Source organism: Poecilia formosa, unplaced genomic scaffold (assembly GCF_000485575.1).
Source record: "Poecilia formosa unplaced genomic scaffold, Poecilia_formosa-5.1.2 Scaffold40, whole genome shotgun sequence".
NCBI classification, from domain to species: domain Eukaryota; kingdom Metazoa; phylum Chordata; class Actinopteri; order Cyprinodontiformes; family Poeciliidae; genus Poecilia; species Poecilia formosa.
Genome location: NW_006799979.1, coordinates 2,406,737 through 2,419,899, shown reverse-complemented (window position 1 = coordinate 2,419,899; position 13,163 = coordinate 2,406,737).

Sequence of the window (13,163 nt, the reverse complement as noted above, 5' to 3'; positions counted from 1 at the left end):
CCTCTTGCCCTAACATTTTGGTGACATCCCCCACCCCACCTTTTTTCTTTTTTTTGTTTTTCCTTTTTTACCCACTAAAGGTTGATTACTTCCTGGTCAGCTGCTGATGGCTGTTGTCTGTCAGCTGGAGCTACTGCCTGTTCTGCTGCTGCAAACTTTTAAATAAACCCATCCTGGACAGAGACACTTAGTTCACTTCGTCTTTTACACAATTTAAAAATAATAATAATAAAAAGATGTTTTGAATTTGTCTACCTGCACAAATCCAAACACATATTTGGATGACCAAAGATCATCCAATGTTTTATGCATTCAAGATACTATCCAGGGATTTTACTAACTTATATTTTACTAATATGCAGATTAAAAGACTAAAACAAACTCCGATGTGTTGTCTTATACCTTATGTGATGTCACAAAAGATTTGAGCTCGTGAAAACTTGTGTTTTGGGATGGCAGATTTTTATCTTGATTAATTAAAAAAATAAAATAAAATAAAATAAAATAAAATAAAATAAAAACAAGAATTAACCAGGACATATTTGCTCTGTAGCAAATATGCGTTCGATTAATCTTCCGATTAATAGTGTAGGTTTGGATCTGTTGTGGACTTAAATCCAAACAAATACTGTAAAAAAAAAAAAAAAGCCCAATAAGAAACCTACGCATTGCATTAAAGGCTTTAGCATACATCACAGTGTATGTGTGACAGCTCTTTCATGAAAAGCTTGCCTCATTTCCGAACCTCTGTGCACCGAACAAAAGGTCGGGGACTGACCGAGGTCCGGGTGTCCTTATCAATTTAACCTCCATTTACAAACCGATGGGATGGTTCACCCCGAGCGCCAGCAGCCTCTCCTCCACAGGCAGCGGAGGTCATCAGAGCGGAGCGAAGACCAAACGCGCTCTTCGACTGCCATCTAGAGGACGCAAGTGGAATTAGACGGAGGGTCACTTGAAAAACGACGCACCTTTCTGTCAGGGGTCAGCGGAATTAGCGGGTCCACATTTGCAGGTGTAAATAGAGTTGAAAGACCAGATTGTGACAATGCAAGAACAAACGAGGTGTCACATAAATATTCACTGTGATGGTTTAAACATAATTTAAGACTCTTAAATTATGTTGGTTAATTAGCACAGCCACTGCTTCCAGTACAGAGGTATTTTCAGTGTCTTTACCCCACCAGAAGTGGACCTGTACCTCACAAATCCAAACTATGATCCAACTGAAACAGCCTTGAAGCTTTTCTATTCTCTGCGTTCATTACAAGCACGGACATACGCAGACCTCCGTACACCACAGGGACGTCTGAAGGCCAGCGTACATTTATACTTCATACTCACTTGCAGCAGTAAATTGGAGGGTATGGAAGGGGCAATCTATTAAAGTTTCATCACATGAAAGTCAAATGATGTCGGCACGGTGAAACAGCTTCCCCATTTAGTGCAAGATCAAGGAGAGTGTAATGGAACCCCGGATCCGTGGTTAATTTTTCAAAACTGATATCCAGAGTTTTTGCAGTGTCCGCCAAGGGGCAAAGTGACTGACAGCCGTGTGTGTGTGTGTGTGTGAGAGAGAGAGAGAGAGATGGTGGTGGTGGTGGTAGCAGTGACCTAGGGGGATGTTGCTAATGGTTTCTGCTGGAGCGCGGCCTTTTAGAGGTTTAACTCCTCTGTTGTGGAGAGCAGTGGCAGAGGGGAGGAGAAGGACAGAGAGCAGGCAATGGAGAAGGTTTGCTGTAAATGGACAGTAAAACGCTCGAAGCGACTCGGCCCGAATCCACCATTAAAGGAAGGGGGAAGTCATAGTAGCAGGTTACCTTCCATGCACGGTTACTTTTGTGCTTCTCCATTTCGCACTCACTCTCGTGTCCTTAAGCAGCTTTAGCCTGATTTTAGACTCTCGTGCGTGTGTGTGCAGGCGATCCTTTATCTTGGGTCACTGGAGTCGATTTGTAAGTTTAAGGATTTAGACGGAGGTGAATCTGATATCAGTGGATGTGCAGCACCTCGCTAAAAGTTCACGTGAATTGTCTGATATTGAGATTGTATGCAAGAGACCAGCATAAAGAAGCTTCTAACATAAACACAAATCTGGAAAGTGTGACCTGCATTTTTGCGTTTACCTGCTCTTTTCATTCAGACAACAAAAGTTTGACCGTCTGTCTTTGCAGATATAACTCAAAGACAGTTTGTCTTGACAGAAAGCAAAACTCTTCAAGTGAACCATATTTAAACTTCTTTTCACATTGATATTTTACCAGTAAAAACAGATTTGATCTGTTTTGACTGATAAAATAATGGTTGAGCACACAACATATGGATTATACAACAATGAAACCACTTCAAAATGCTCCATGTTTGATGCGTTTTTTTTTTTTTAAATAAAACTGTGCAGATATCTGAGAATACAAAATGGTGTAAATCACTTTGCAATCATTTCACATAGTCCAGTAAATGGCATGTTGTTGATTGAGCCATAAAAGCTGCTGAAAGATTCCTGCTGGTAAGAGGGATTTCAGGACAGCACCAGTGTTGTTCATGCCACATGGTCTGATTATTCTCCAGTTGCTATTGTTTGTGTATTATTGCTATTGCCTATTTTTATTAGTTGTAAATAATTTTTTTTTACCCACAAACTTACGATCTCCTCTATTTTCTTTTTTCAACCATACCTTGCGTCTTGTTAGTCTTCCATCAAGGTTTAATTTATTTTGGCTTAAATACAAAATGCTTGCTATATTTCAGATTTCTACTGGTGGAAAAAAAAATAAAAATCCCTGAACACTATATACTGATTTTCTTCCACTTCAAACCAAGGTGCAACTTTTTCTTGGTCTACTGCGACGCAATGAAGTCAATGAACAGACATCAGGAAAAACGAATACTGAACATGGATGTCTTGAACATGCCTATTTAAACAAAGTTGAGTGCAATATGAATAGTTTCACTTTGAGCTGCTTTCTGTCCGTTCTTGTCGAGTTTTTTTTCCCTTCTTCTTCTTCTTCTTCCTTCGCCACCTTGAACATTCATTCACCCCTTTGATTCATCTAATAGGTTTTGCTTGTCCATGCTCCTCTTAGATGGAGGTTAACCGTCTGGAAAGCAGAAACCTTCATCCAATTTTCTTTCAAATTCGCCTCTTACTATTTAATGTCTATTAGAGCATCTGAACATAACATGTTTGGTGCTGGTGAGCAGCCAGCTCAGGACTCCAGAGGCCCGCAGCTGAGTCTAGCGCTTTTGTCCGACCACTTGTTCTATTTTTAATAGATTCCTGTACATGAGTCGGGTGTCTGAAGCTGCCCTGTTTAAAAGAAACGGCCTCTGTCCCGAGCTGGCCTCACCGACGCATGCATTATTGACGCAAATGCCAACCTTGTCCTCTGCACTCCCTCTAAGTCAGACCGGTTCAGAGGAAGTCAGCAGCTGTGCGAGAGAGAGAGGGAGAAAGAGAGAGAGAGCAAAAGAGAGAGAGAAAGAGAGAGAGAGAGGGAGAAAGAGAGAGAGAGAGAGCAGAGCAGAGCAAAGAGTTGAAAGAGCAGATCGACGTTTTTTGAAGCAAGCTGAGGATGACAGGACTGGCAGAAAACAGACCGCGTTGGCAGAAACTAAGCAAAACCTCACATTGTTACTGAATAGATAGCAAATTACGGTAGGTGATTTGCTATCTATTGGGAAGGATGAAAACCGCACAAAATATAATTCAATTAATAAATCACATTAATAGGGTGTTGTCTGGGTTTAAATGTGAACAGTCAGGGAGAGGTTGGGAGCTGTGTCAGTGGTCAATTGGCTTAACTCTTGTTGTCTGTTCTTGGTGTGACTGTCAGCAGGCAATGTGCAAATGTGCTCTCTTTTGATTTCCATCTTGTAATCCTCTCCAGCACGGCGACGGCCTGTAAGGCAAAGTGTGAGCGTGGGCCGTGTTTGTTCTGGGATTAGGTAGCACCTCCTCACACACGCACGCAGAACACCAGCCTGTGTGTGTGTGTGTGTGTGTGTGTGTGTGTGTGTGTGTGTGTGTGTGTGTGTGTGAACGCAGTTTGAACATCTTAAACCTGTATCATCCTGCTTCCCCCCTCTTTTTATTTGACCTTTTTCTGCATTTGTAAGTTTTTACTAATTCAAGTAAGAGACCGTTAATGCTGCACTGCCATCTAGTGATCCTCCCCCACATTGAAGATATTTTACACAGAGAACAAATTTAACACACATTGTTAAATTTTGAAACTCTCAGTTGAAACGAGGGTCGCTATTTTTTACTCTAACAATTTGTGCATAAGTCTGACATTATGCCGTCATAAATATAACATTTGTTATGAGTCTTTATGAATGTTTATGACTTCATGTTTATGACTTCATGAAGCCATTCTGTAAATAACACTTTTAATGCAAAGATGCATTAAAAGTGTCAACTTTGCATTAAACGTGTCTTTTTTTTTCTTTTTTTTTTGCCAAATGATGCGTCATGACAACAGTCATGAAGCGTTTCCATTACAACCCCGTTTCCATGACTACTTCATGAAGAATATATGTAGTTGATATTCTGCTAACGTCAAAAAGACACAATTTCTCAATTGCACTGTTTCCACGGAATCAGAAACGCAATTAAAATCACGCATGAATAAGTTTGTTCACACAATCCAGTCATTAAAAAAAAAAACAAAAAAAACATGCGTTACCTCTTCCTGTCGTCTTCTTCGTCTTTTCCTCCAGTAGGAACATCCGGTTGTTGGTCATGTGACTCATTTAATGCTATAAAAAAAGTGTTTCCATTGCAGTTTTGCGAAATGCACTAATTTCGACATTGCCGATAAATCCCCCAAATCCTAGTTCAAAAACTTTTTATTGAAAAATTCCTCTAGTACTGTAAAAGAGTTAATTATCACAAAAGCTTGACTTTAGTTGTTAGGTTTGGGGTAATCACTTTTTCACACAAATCCATATATGTTTTTTTTCTCCCTAAATAATAAACACCTTCGTTTAAAAAGCTCCATTTTGTGTTTAAATTTTGTCGTCTCTGACTAATATTTAAATTGATCTGTTTGCACGTTTTTTGACCGAAATGTGGAAAACATGCAAAAAAGAAGGGAACTCAGGAAAAGACCAAGCACTTTTCACAACACAGTACAAGCAAAAACGATCACATAAGTCTGTGACTTAAACGAATCAAGAGTTTAAATGGCGTTCAAGGTAAGTTGTAAGCAGGTTTCGAAGCAGAAATCTCCCGTTCCTGTTTATACACTGTAAGTAAATATCTTGCTTCTAGTGTCTGTTTAATAAAACAGATGCCCCGCCATATCCACAAGGGGTCACTCTGAGTTCCTCTATTTGAGACCAAACAACAGAAAGGGTGGAAAACGAGCAGCATTCTTTCTGAAAGTGTGCAACTTGTTGAGCTTTCGCAGCATTTTGCGTTGCCGCTGGCGTCCTCAGCACCCAGAACCGCTCCAACGTCGAGTCAGGAGTGGAGCAAATGACAAACGGGGGTTCGCAGAAGCTCTAAGGTCAATGACACAGGCCTCTCCTCCCCCCGGTGCCTACCTCTTGTTGTGTGTTGAAATTACACCCGTGGCATGTTTTCATGTGTTATGCACTTCAAAAATTTATTTATTTTTTTTTTTATTTTTTTTTTTACAAAAATAACAATTGCTTTGGCTGAAATCCAGGAGCGTTTCACATGGAGCAGAGAAACTAATCAAGCAGGAAGTCGATGGCAAGAAAAAGGCAAGAGGGGAGTTGAAGAAGCAGCTGCCACCGCTGGGGGTGAACGAAAACATAAACAACACAAGGAGGAGTGCACCGTTTGGAAACCAGCCAAGAGTGAGATGATGGGAAGAAAGAAAGAAAAAACGGATGGAAAAAGGAGGAGAGCTGAAAGAAAGATGATGTGTGTTTTTTTCCCTTCTTCTCTTTTTCTAGTGACTTCGTGGAGCATAAATTAAGCAAATGTGTATTTGAATTGAAACTGTTAACTGATGCTGTCTCTAAAAATGTACCTTATGCTTGACGGGCTAATTATGCTGTCTCTTGTTGCATACACAGACAGTTTTCAAATTGTCAAGCTTTTTTTATCACATTTTATTTTGGTGCGAGCCGGAGTTCTTTGGAACCGATATGAGCAGCTACTATCTTCAGTGCAACAGATGCTCTTTGTGAAAAGTATTGGTTTTTGCATTATAGAATTATAGTTTTTTTTGTTTTGTTTTTTTTTTTACTTACACTAATTGGTCTATTGAAAGCAACATTTTCATTAATTCGATTTCTTTTTCTGTCAAAGCCCTTCCTCGCTCTTTCTTTGAACAACTTACCGTCCGTATCTGGGAAAAACCCTCAAAGACAAAAAGTATGCTCCTAATTAACCAAATAGTTATGCAGCACTTTGAGATCAGAAAGGCTGATATGTAGGGCTTAATGCCAGTAACGAAGTGCAGATCTCTAACACTGATAAACCTGCTGCATGGGCCAACATACCAGTACAGTTTTCTTTGTCTATCAATTTAATTTGAGCCTTGTTCTAATTACTATACTAATAAAAAACTATTGCAATTGTGAAAGAAAATCCCTGTTATCTATTTATTTTTGTCACAATTTACCTTTTATTTCCTGTCAGCGCAGCTGCTGGAGATTCAGGTCGCCTGTATTTTCTTTATTTCAATGCAGTTGCATGTCTTTACCACTAGATGGTGCCAGTATTCGGGGTGTTCGTCATCTACAAATGATCAAGCAAACCAAAAAGCGTCTCGTCATCACTTCCGTTGGTGTTTTAAAACCTCTTTCAACAAATCTACGCATTACTGCTCCTCACTTGACAGACAGTTGTTGCCTTCTAATGCAGTTGGTTCAGTCGAAGCAAAAATATTTACACACCTTGTAAATAAAGACAAACAGTTCTCTTTTAATTTCTTTTTCTTTTTTTTTCTTTTTTTTTAGAACAGTTTGGATTTAAAAATGGTACAGAAAGTGTACAACGTGTGTAAATAAAAGGCCTTAGTGTTTGGTAAAATGTTCTTGAAATTGTATGAGCTGGATCAAATGCTGTATAAGCATAACTCTACAGTTTGCTTGATTTTTTTTTTTTTCAAATCAAGTCCAAATCAAATCGAGCTTCTCTTTAGCTGAGTTTATCCTGGGACTGAGAAGACGTTGACTTTGTGATGGCCATTCCAAAAAAAAAAAAGTACTTTCTTTAAAGTCACTTTGTAACTAATGTGACAGTACGATTAGGGTCATTACCCATTTTAATACCCACTTCTAAACTTTAACTGCTGGCTGAGATCTTGACGTTCTGCTTCAATAATTCCAGATGAAGTTCTTTACCCCCATAAAACCATCTATTTTACAAAGTCCACCAATCCTTTCTGCAGCAAAAATAATACACAATACAATGCGGCTTTAACCCCTTTTTTCCTCCAAATGGTATGTTCAAAACCTTCAGTTTTAATTTCGTCAGACAACAGGACATGTCTACAAAAATTAAGAACTTATTGTCCCTGATGTGCAATAAGACATTTTCTCTTCGTGTTGGACCATGTTGAACCAGAACCACTGAGCTCCATAATTCTCTACCTGACATATTTGATGTTTTGTTTGTTTGTTTTTTTTGTTTTACCCAATATGCTACTGAAAGAAAAAACGTTTTCTTGATGTTGCCTGTAGATAAATTGATCTTTCATAAGCTGCCACAGTCTTACAAGGAAACAATGTTTTACTCGGGGTTTTTCAGGGTTCTTTGAAAAAATGATATAGCAATCCTAATCTAAGTAAATACCTGACTTTGGCAAAAAAATAAAAAATAAAAAAAATTAATAATAATAATAATAATAATAATAATTACACACTTGGCAAAGAAATGTCATTATTGGTTCATTTAGCAATTCTGGTAAACACAACTGATGAATATTTGATTTCAGTTCGACCCAAAGTCGTAGGTTCCTGTCCCTGCGCAATGCAAAATTCATTGTTAGACATTAATAAAGCTGCTTTCTGTCATTTTCTGTATTTTTGTACATCAAAGCTCACTCATTTCCCTTTGCGCTTCCATCACTGCAGCTACCTCGCGCGCACGCTTTGTACCGATGACACGGTCTGGCAGGTTGAACCCGTCAGAGTGTTTAGCTGGAAACAAACAAACCTGGGCTGCACACACTCTGACACACAACCTGGCATGCACATGTGCACTTAATTCTGATTGATCGCCTATTCTGCAGAATTTCCCATTGCTTTCCTGGCAAAGACAGATCCAGACTAAGAATGAATTGCATAACAATCAATTCCTTAAATCAACAAAGATTCTGAAAGAAAGAAAAATGTGGCAGGCATGAAAGGCCTGGATACCCATAGCATCACATACGGGGTAATATTGGTGAATCTCACTAACAAGATGGAGAAGGAGGTTTCAGTACATACAAAATACTTTTGTGTTGCAAAAGTATTTGCACTGCTTAGCATTTTACAACAACAAATTTGTTTGTATTTCATAGTCTTGTCTGTGCTAGACCAACACGAAGTTGCACATAATGGTATAGTGTATAACTGCATACTTTGTAGAATCACCTTTTACAACAACTATAGCTGCAAGCCTTTGTCTTTTTCAGCTTTGCTCGTATAACGTCTGAATTTGTTGCCCATTATTTGCAAAAATCTCAGTTGACTGGGACATTCTATATATCCCATTGTAGCTCTGCCTGTCTCTTTTGGATTGCTGTCTGAATGTGAACCTTTGCAGCCTATAGCAGGATTCCTTTAATGGCTGCTGTTTATTTAATTCCAAACTTCTTAGGGTTTTGGTCAGCTTTTCCGTCCCTGAGATGTGCCGGGTTAGCTTTCTGCACACACATTTGCATTTTACAAGTAGACCATAAAATTCCAGCTTAGTCTCCACCAGAGCATCTTCTAACCCCTGGCTTGTGGCAAGTTTTACCCTTTGTTTTACCCATGACTCTCCTCTTGCTACCCCTTCCATCGAGGTCAGATTTGTGGAGTCTATAGATTTTTCCACTCGAGATGAAGACCTTTGCAATTCCTCCATATTTATCGTTGGCTGCTTCTCTAATTAAACCCCTCATCATGCAGCCTGCTGAGTCAAGGTAAGATGGTCACGTCTTGGTATGTCTGTAGGTCAGTAGCACTCTGTGAGATGTTGAAAGATGAAGATGTAGCATTTTTCCCTGATCCCACTTCCATCTATGTCGGTTCATATATTCTATAAATCCCCAATTCACAGTAGCTGCATTTTTATAAGCTAAATAGATTCGAATGTAATGTAGAGAAATACATAATCAGACCGATAACGTATCAACGTCACATTTTATTTATTTGGAGAGCAAAGTGTCAAATAGAGGAGTTTGTAAAAAAAAAATAAATATTAAAACTGTTCTCCTGTTGTGACACTTTGGTGTGTGACAGATAATGAAACTCCCCCTCCTCCCTCTCCCTTTGGTGCTACTACCGTCTGAAGAAATGCACCAACGACCAACCAATCAGTGCCAGGAGGAGTGTCTCAGCGCCGTCAGTCAACCTTGCGAACACGCTGCTAAACATGGTGGAGAAAACAACATACCATTCAGGAAAACCGCTTGTACGCCATGCTAACTAGCCTTAGCATTCACGACAGCCTGTGCTGCCGATTATCTGTCCCAAATTACACTGTCGCTGTATAGCGACTGCTAACAAATATGTTAAAATATGTACATTTTCTAAAAAGTTACACACTGCAGGTTTGAAGTTGGATAGGCAAAAAAAAAAAGTGCTCTGAAAACTGTACATGATTTAACCTGCCCTCTGGCACTCAGAGTGAACACCCAGCTAAAGCATAAAGCATCCTGTAGTTAATCTTCTAGCTGGACAGCTTTAATGGAACGGTGTCAAGTGACTATCTGGAAAAGCCATCGGAGTGAATCTAATGCGATCAGAAGAACCTGTTTCTGTGTATGAGTTAAAAAACAAATAAAAATTTACAGTAGAGAGAGAGAGAAGCCCCAGGTGAGCCACAGCGAACTGTGCGAACCCACATACATTAAAATGCCTTATCTCTTTCAGTTGCTTCGGTTTTATTTCTCCACGGGGAGATTTTAATGTCTTAAAGCAACATGTTTTTCTTTGCATATGTTTGGGGTTTCTGTTACTTAGAGATTCACACCAGAAACTGTTTTTCACCAAACGAAGCCGTCGGCCCTTTAAAGTGTTTTGATAAAGCTATCAGAAAATGGCCACCTGTGACAAATACGCAAGATAGTTTATAGTTTTTCCATGAACAAAGAAAAGGTTAAATGTGAGGTGTTATTTATAATTATTTCTATTAGTAATTGAACACACAGTGTTTTGTTTGTTTGTTTTAATGTTCTTGAAAGTAGATGCCGTAATGAGGTTGAAAACGCATTATGAACAAAACCTCATGGTTAACTTAAAAAAAATTGACAGCAATTACCAGAAAAAAGGTTTCACACAAAATGATGTTTAAGACCAGCTGCTCAAAAACTCCCTGTTGGACGTTACAGACAAATTTTACTGACTGAAAGTTTCGTTGAAGGAGGATCTGTGGAGGAAACCAAAGATTAGGGAGACCTGGAGCTCGTCAACAAAAATAAACCAATCAAAAGACGCAAAAAGCCAATCAGCAATTATAAAACGTATTTTGTTTCTGTAGCGCCAATGAAGATTGTTCCACTGGTTGTTAAGAAAGGCATAAAACAGTTCATTTTTTTCATAAAATGTCAAAAATTAGAAACACAATTTTTCACTCTGAATTGTTTCCCCTCTTATGTTGTTTTGTCTTTTGAGAGACGTTTTTCTCATTTCCCAGGAGAAACAAAAATAAGTTTCATAGCTTGCAGGTGTGAAATAATAATGTGATATTTTTTTTTGCTTCTGTTCATACAGCTTATTTAGTAGATAATGCCACATGACAACCAGACCCGCCACGTCCGTCCAGTTTCAACCCTTCGTCTCCAAGCTGCCTGGGGGAAAAAAATGCACAAAACACAACAAACCGACAAAACAAAAACAACTCACATTTTGTTTTGGCATTCTTATTATACTCTTGAAGCCACAGATTTATGATTCTCGTGAAGACATGAGAATCACATAATTCCTCAGTTAAACTTGATTATAAGGTTTAAAAACAGCTGGATAATTTTACATGCTCACTTAGGAACTTCCATAGAGGCGACACTTTCATCTCTGTGTTTTAAAAGCTAGTTATTCAATAGTTTTTCATGTTGTATTTTGAGGGTTTGCATTTTTTTCTGTCATTTTTCTGTGTTTACATGTATGATTCTTGGGGGGGTAAATAAGGAGTTTATCCGACACACGTCTCAGGACTCAGGTTGGAAATCTGAACGCCGTCTGCCAGGTGACCTTTTTCACTGGAGCACCGAGCCCCTGCAGCGCACTCAGATGTGTGTGTGTGATCCACTGAGTGTGTGTGTGCGTGTGTGTTTTGTTTTATAGCAGCTCCTGTCCTACACACAGGGAGTACATTAATGCCCTCCCTCCTGTGGCCATCTCTCTCTGTCCAGGTGCTCACACCCTCAGCCTCTTCCTCATCATCCTCTCTTCCAAGACCCCCTGCAGGTTTATCCATGCTTTATGGGACACACCTTATCCACCAGAAAAAGCAACAAAAAAAAAAAAAAAAAAAAAAAAAAAGAAAGATGAAAATAGAAGAGAGGATGACTTCTGGTGTCATCCCAAACAATACATTGTGACAAAACAAGGGTTAGCGTTGTTATTCTGATTAAGATTTCAACTTTTATGTTCTTTTGTTTGAGGTCATTTGATTCGTTTCATGATGGAAATCCACTGAACTCATTAAAATATGTTTGCAACTATTACAAATTGCATAGCTTCTTTTTAATAATAAAGAGGTTGTGATTGCAGACGCATGCATTGTGAGGCATTTTAACAAATTCAAATTCAAACCGTGCAGCTTCTCTGTGAACAGAGGACGTGAAGATGAGCTTCCGTGTGAAACGTGCCAATCATGTTTCAAGTTGGTAAAATGAAAAAGTAACAAAAACTTGATGTATTCTACTTTCATTGGTAAAACAAAACAAAACAAAACAAAACGTTTAAGTAAGTGGATATTTCAGACCCAGGAGGATGAACTAACCAGACGGAGCCGTGCTTGAACTCAGACTAGACATCTTAAGTGTTTTTTTTTAACAGTGATAATATCAAAAACGCGACACAAAAAGTTAAAAAAAAGTAAAACACACCCTACACGTGCTCTGTATACCCCAAAAAAAATACCCCTCTCAAAAAAAAAAAAAAAAAAAGAAACAGCGTTAGGAACTGTTTCACAGTTCACACCTATGATCTGACGTTCCTCAGAAGTATGTGTCATCCTCTGTGCCATCATTCCAGACTTACGCAAACGTGTTTTTACACTATTAAGTGTAACTGGAGCTTATGTAGTCATTTGTTGTGCGTTTTGTCTGCACGGTTCTGCGAGTTCTCCTCAGACCAGTCCGCTCCGTCTTTAAACGAGAGCGTTGGTTCGGCAAACGCCGTGACAGGAGGGAGGCGTGGGGGGGGAGGCAGGCTCATGTTTAAGCCTCAGCTGGAGGGAATCCTTTTCCAGCTCTGAGTCTGCTGCTATAAAGGTTTGACCTCTGACCTCTCTGAAAGAGAGAGAAGGAGGGTGAAGAAGTGGTGGGGTTGGGGGGGCTAAGTGAAAGGAGAATTTCTCCACTGGGGCCAATAATGTGTCCAGGCACAAGCAAGCATCACTGTTTCTGTAAAGTGTGTTAACATCCCTGGATAAAAATGTGGGTTAAGCAAGAGTGTGTAAAAGTGCTGCGTCAGACCCGCTCTGCTCGGAACACATGACACACTTCAGTCATTTTAAAACAGCTGACAAAGCACTTACAGCTTGGTTTGTATTTTTTATTATTTTTATTTATTTATTAGTCACATGTCAAACTAAGTTTGGCAATATGATGATAGCACTACCATCACAAAACTAGTAATTAATTTTATAGTCATTTCCATAATGTTGGAAAAGTAATTCTAATTTATTTAATTATATATTCATCAGAAAAACTAAGTGTGATCATGTGATTATTATTATTATTAGAATAGCTTAAATATATTATTTATTTGTTTTATATGACGTTGTTTAGCTTGAAAACGATTTTTAGATATATTGTTTTTCACCA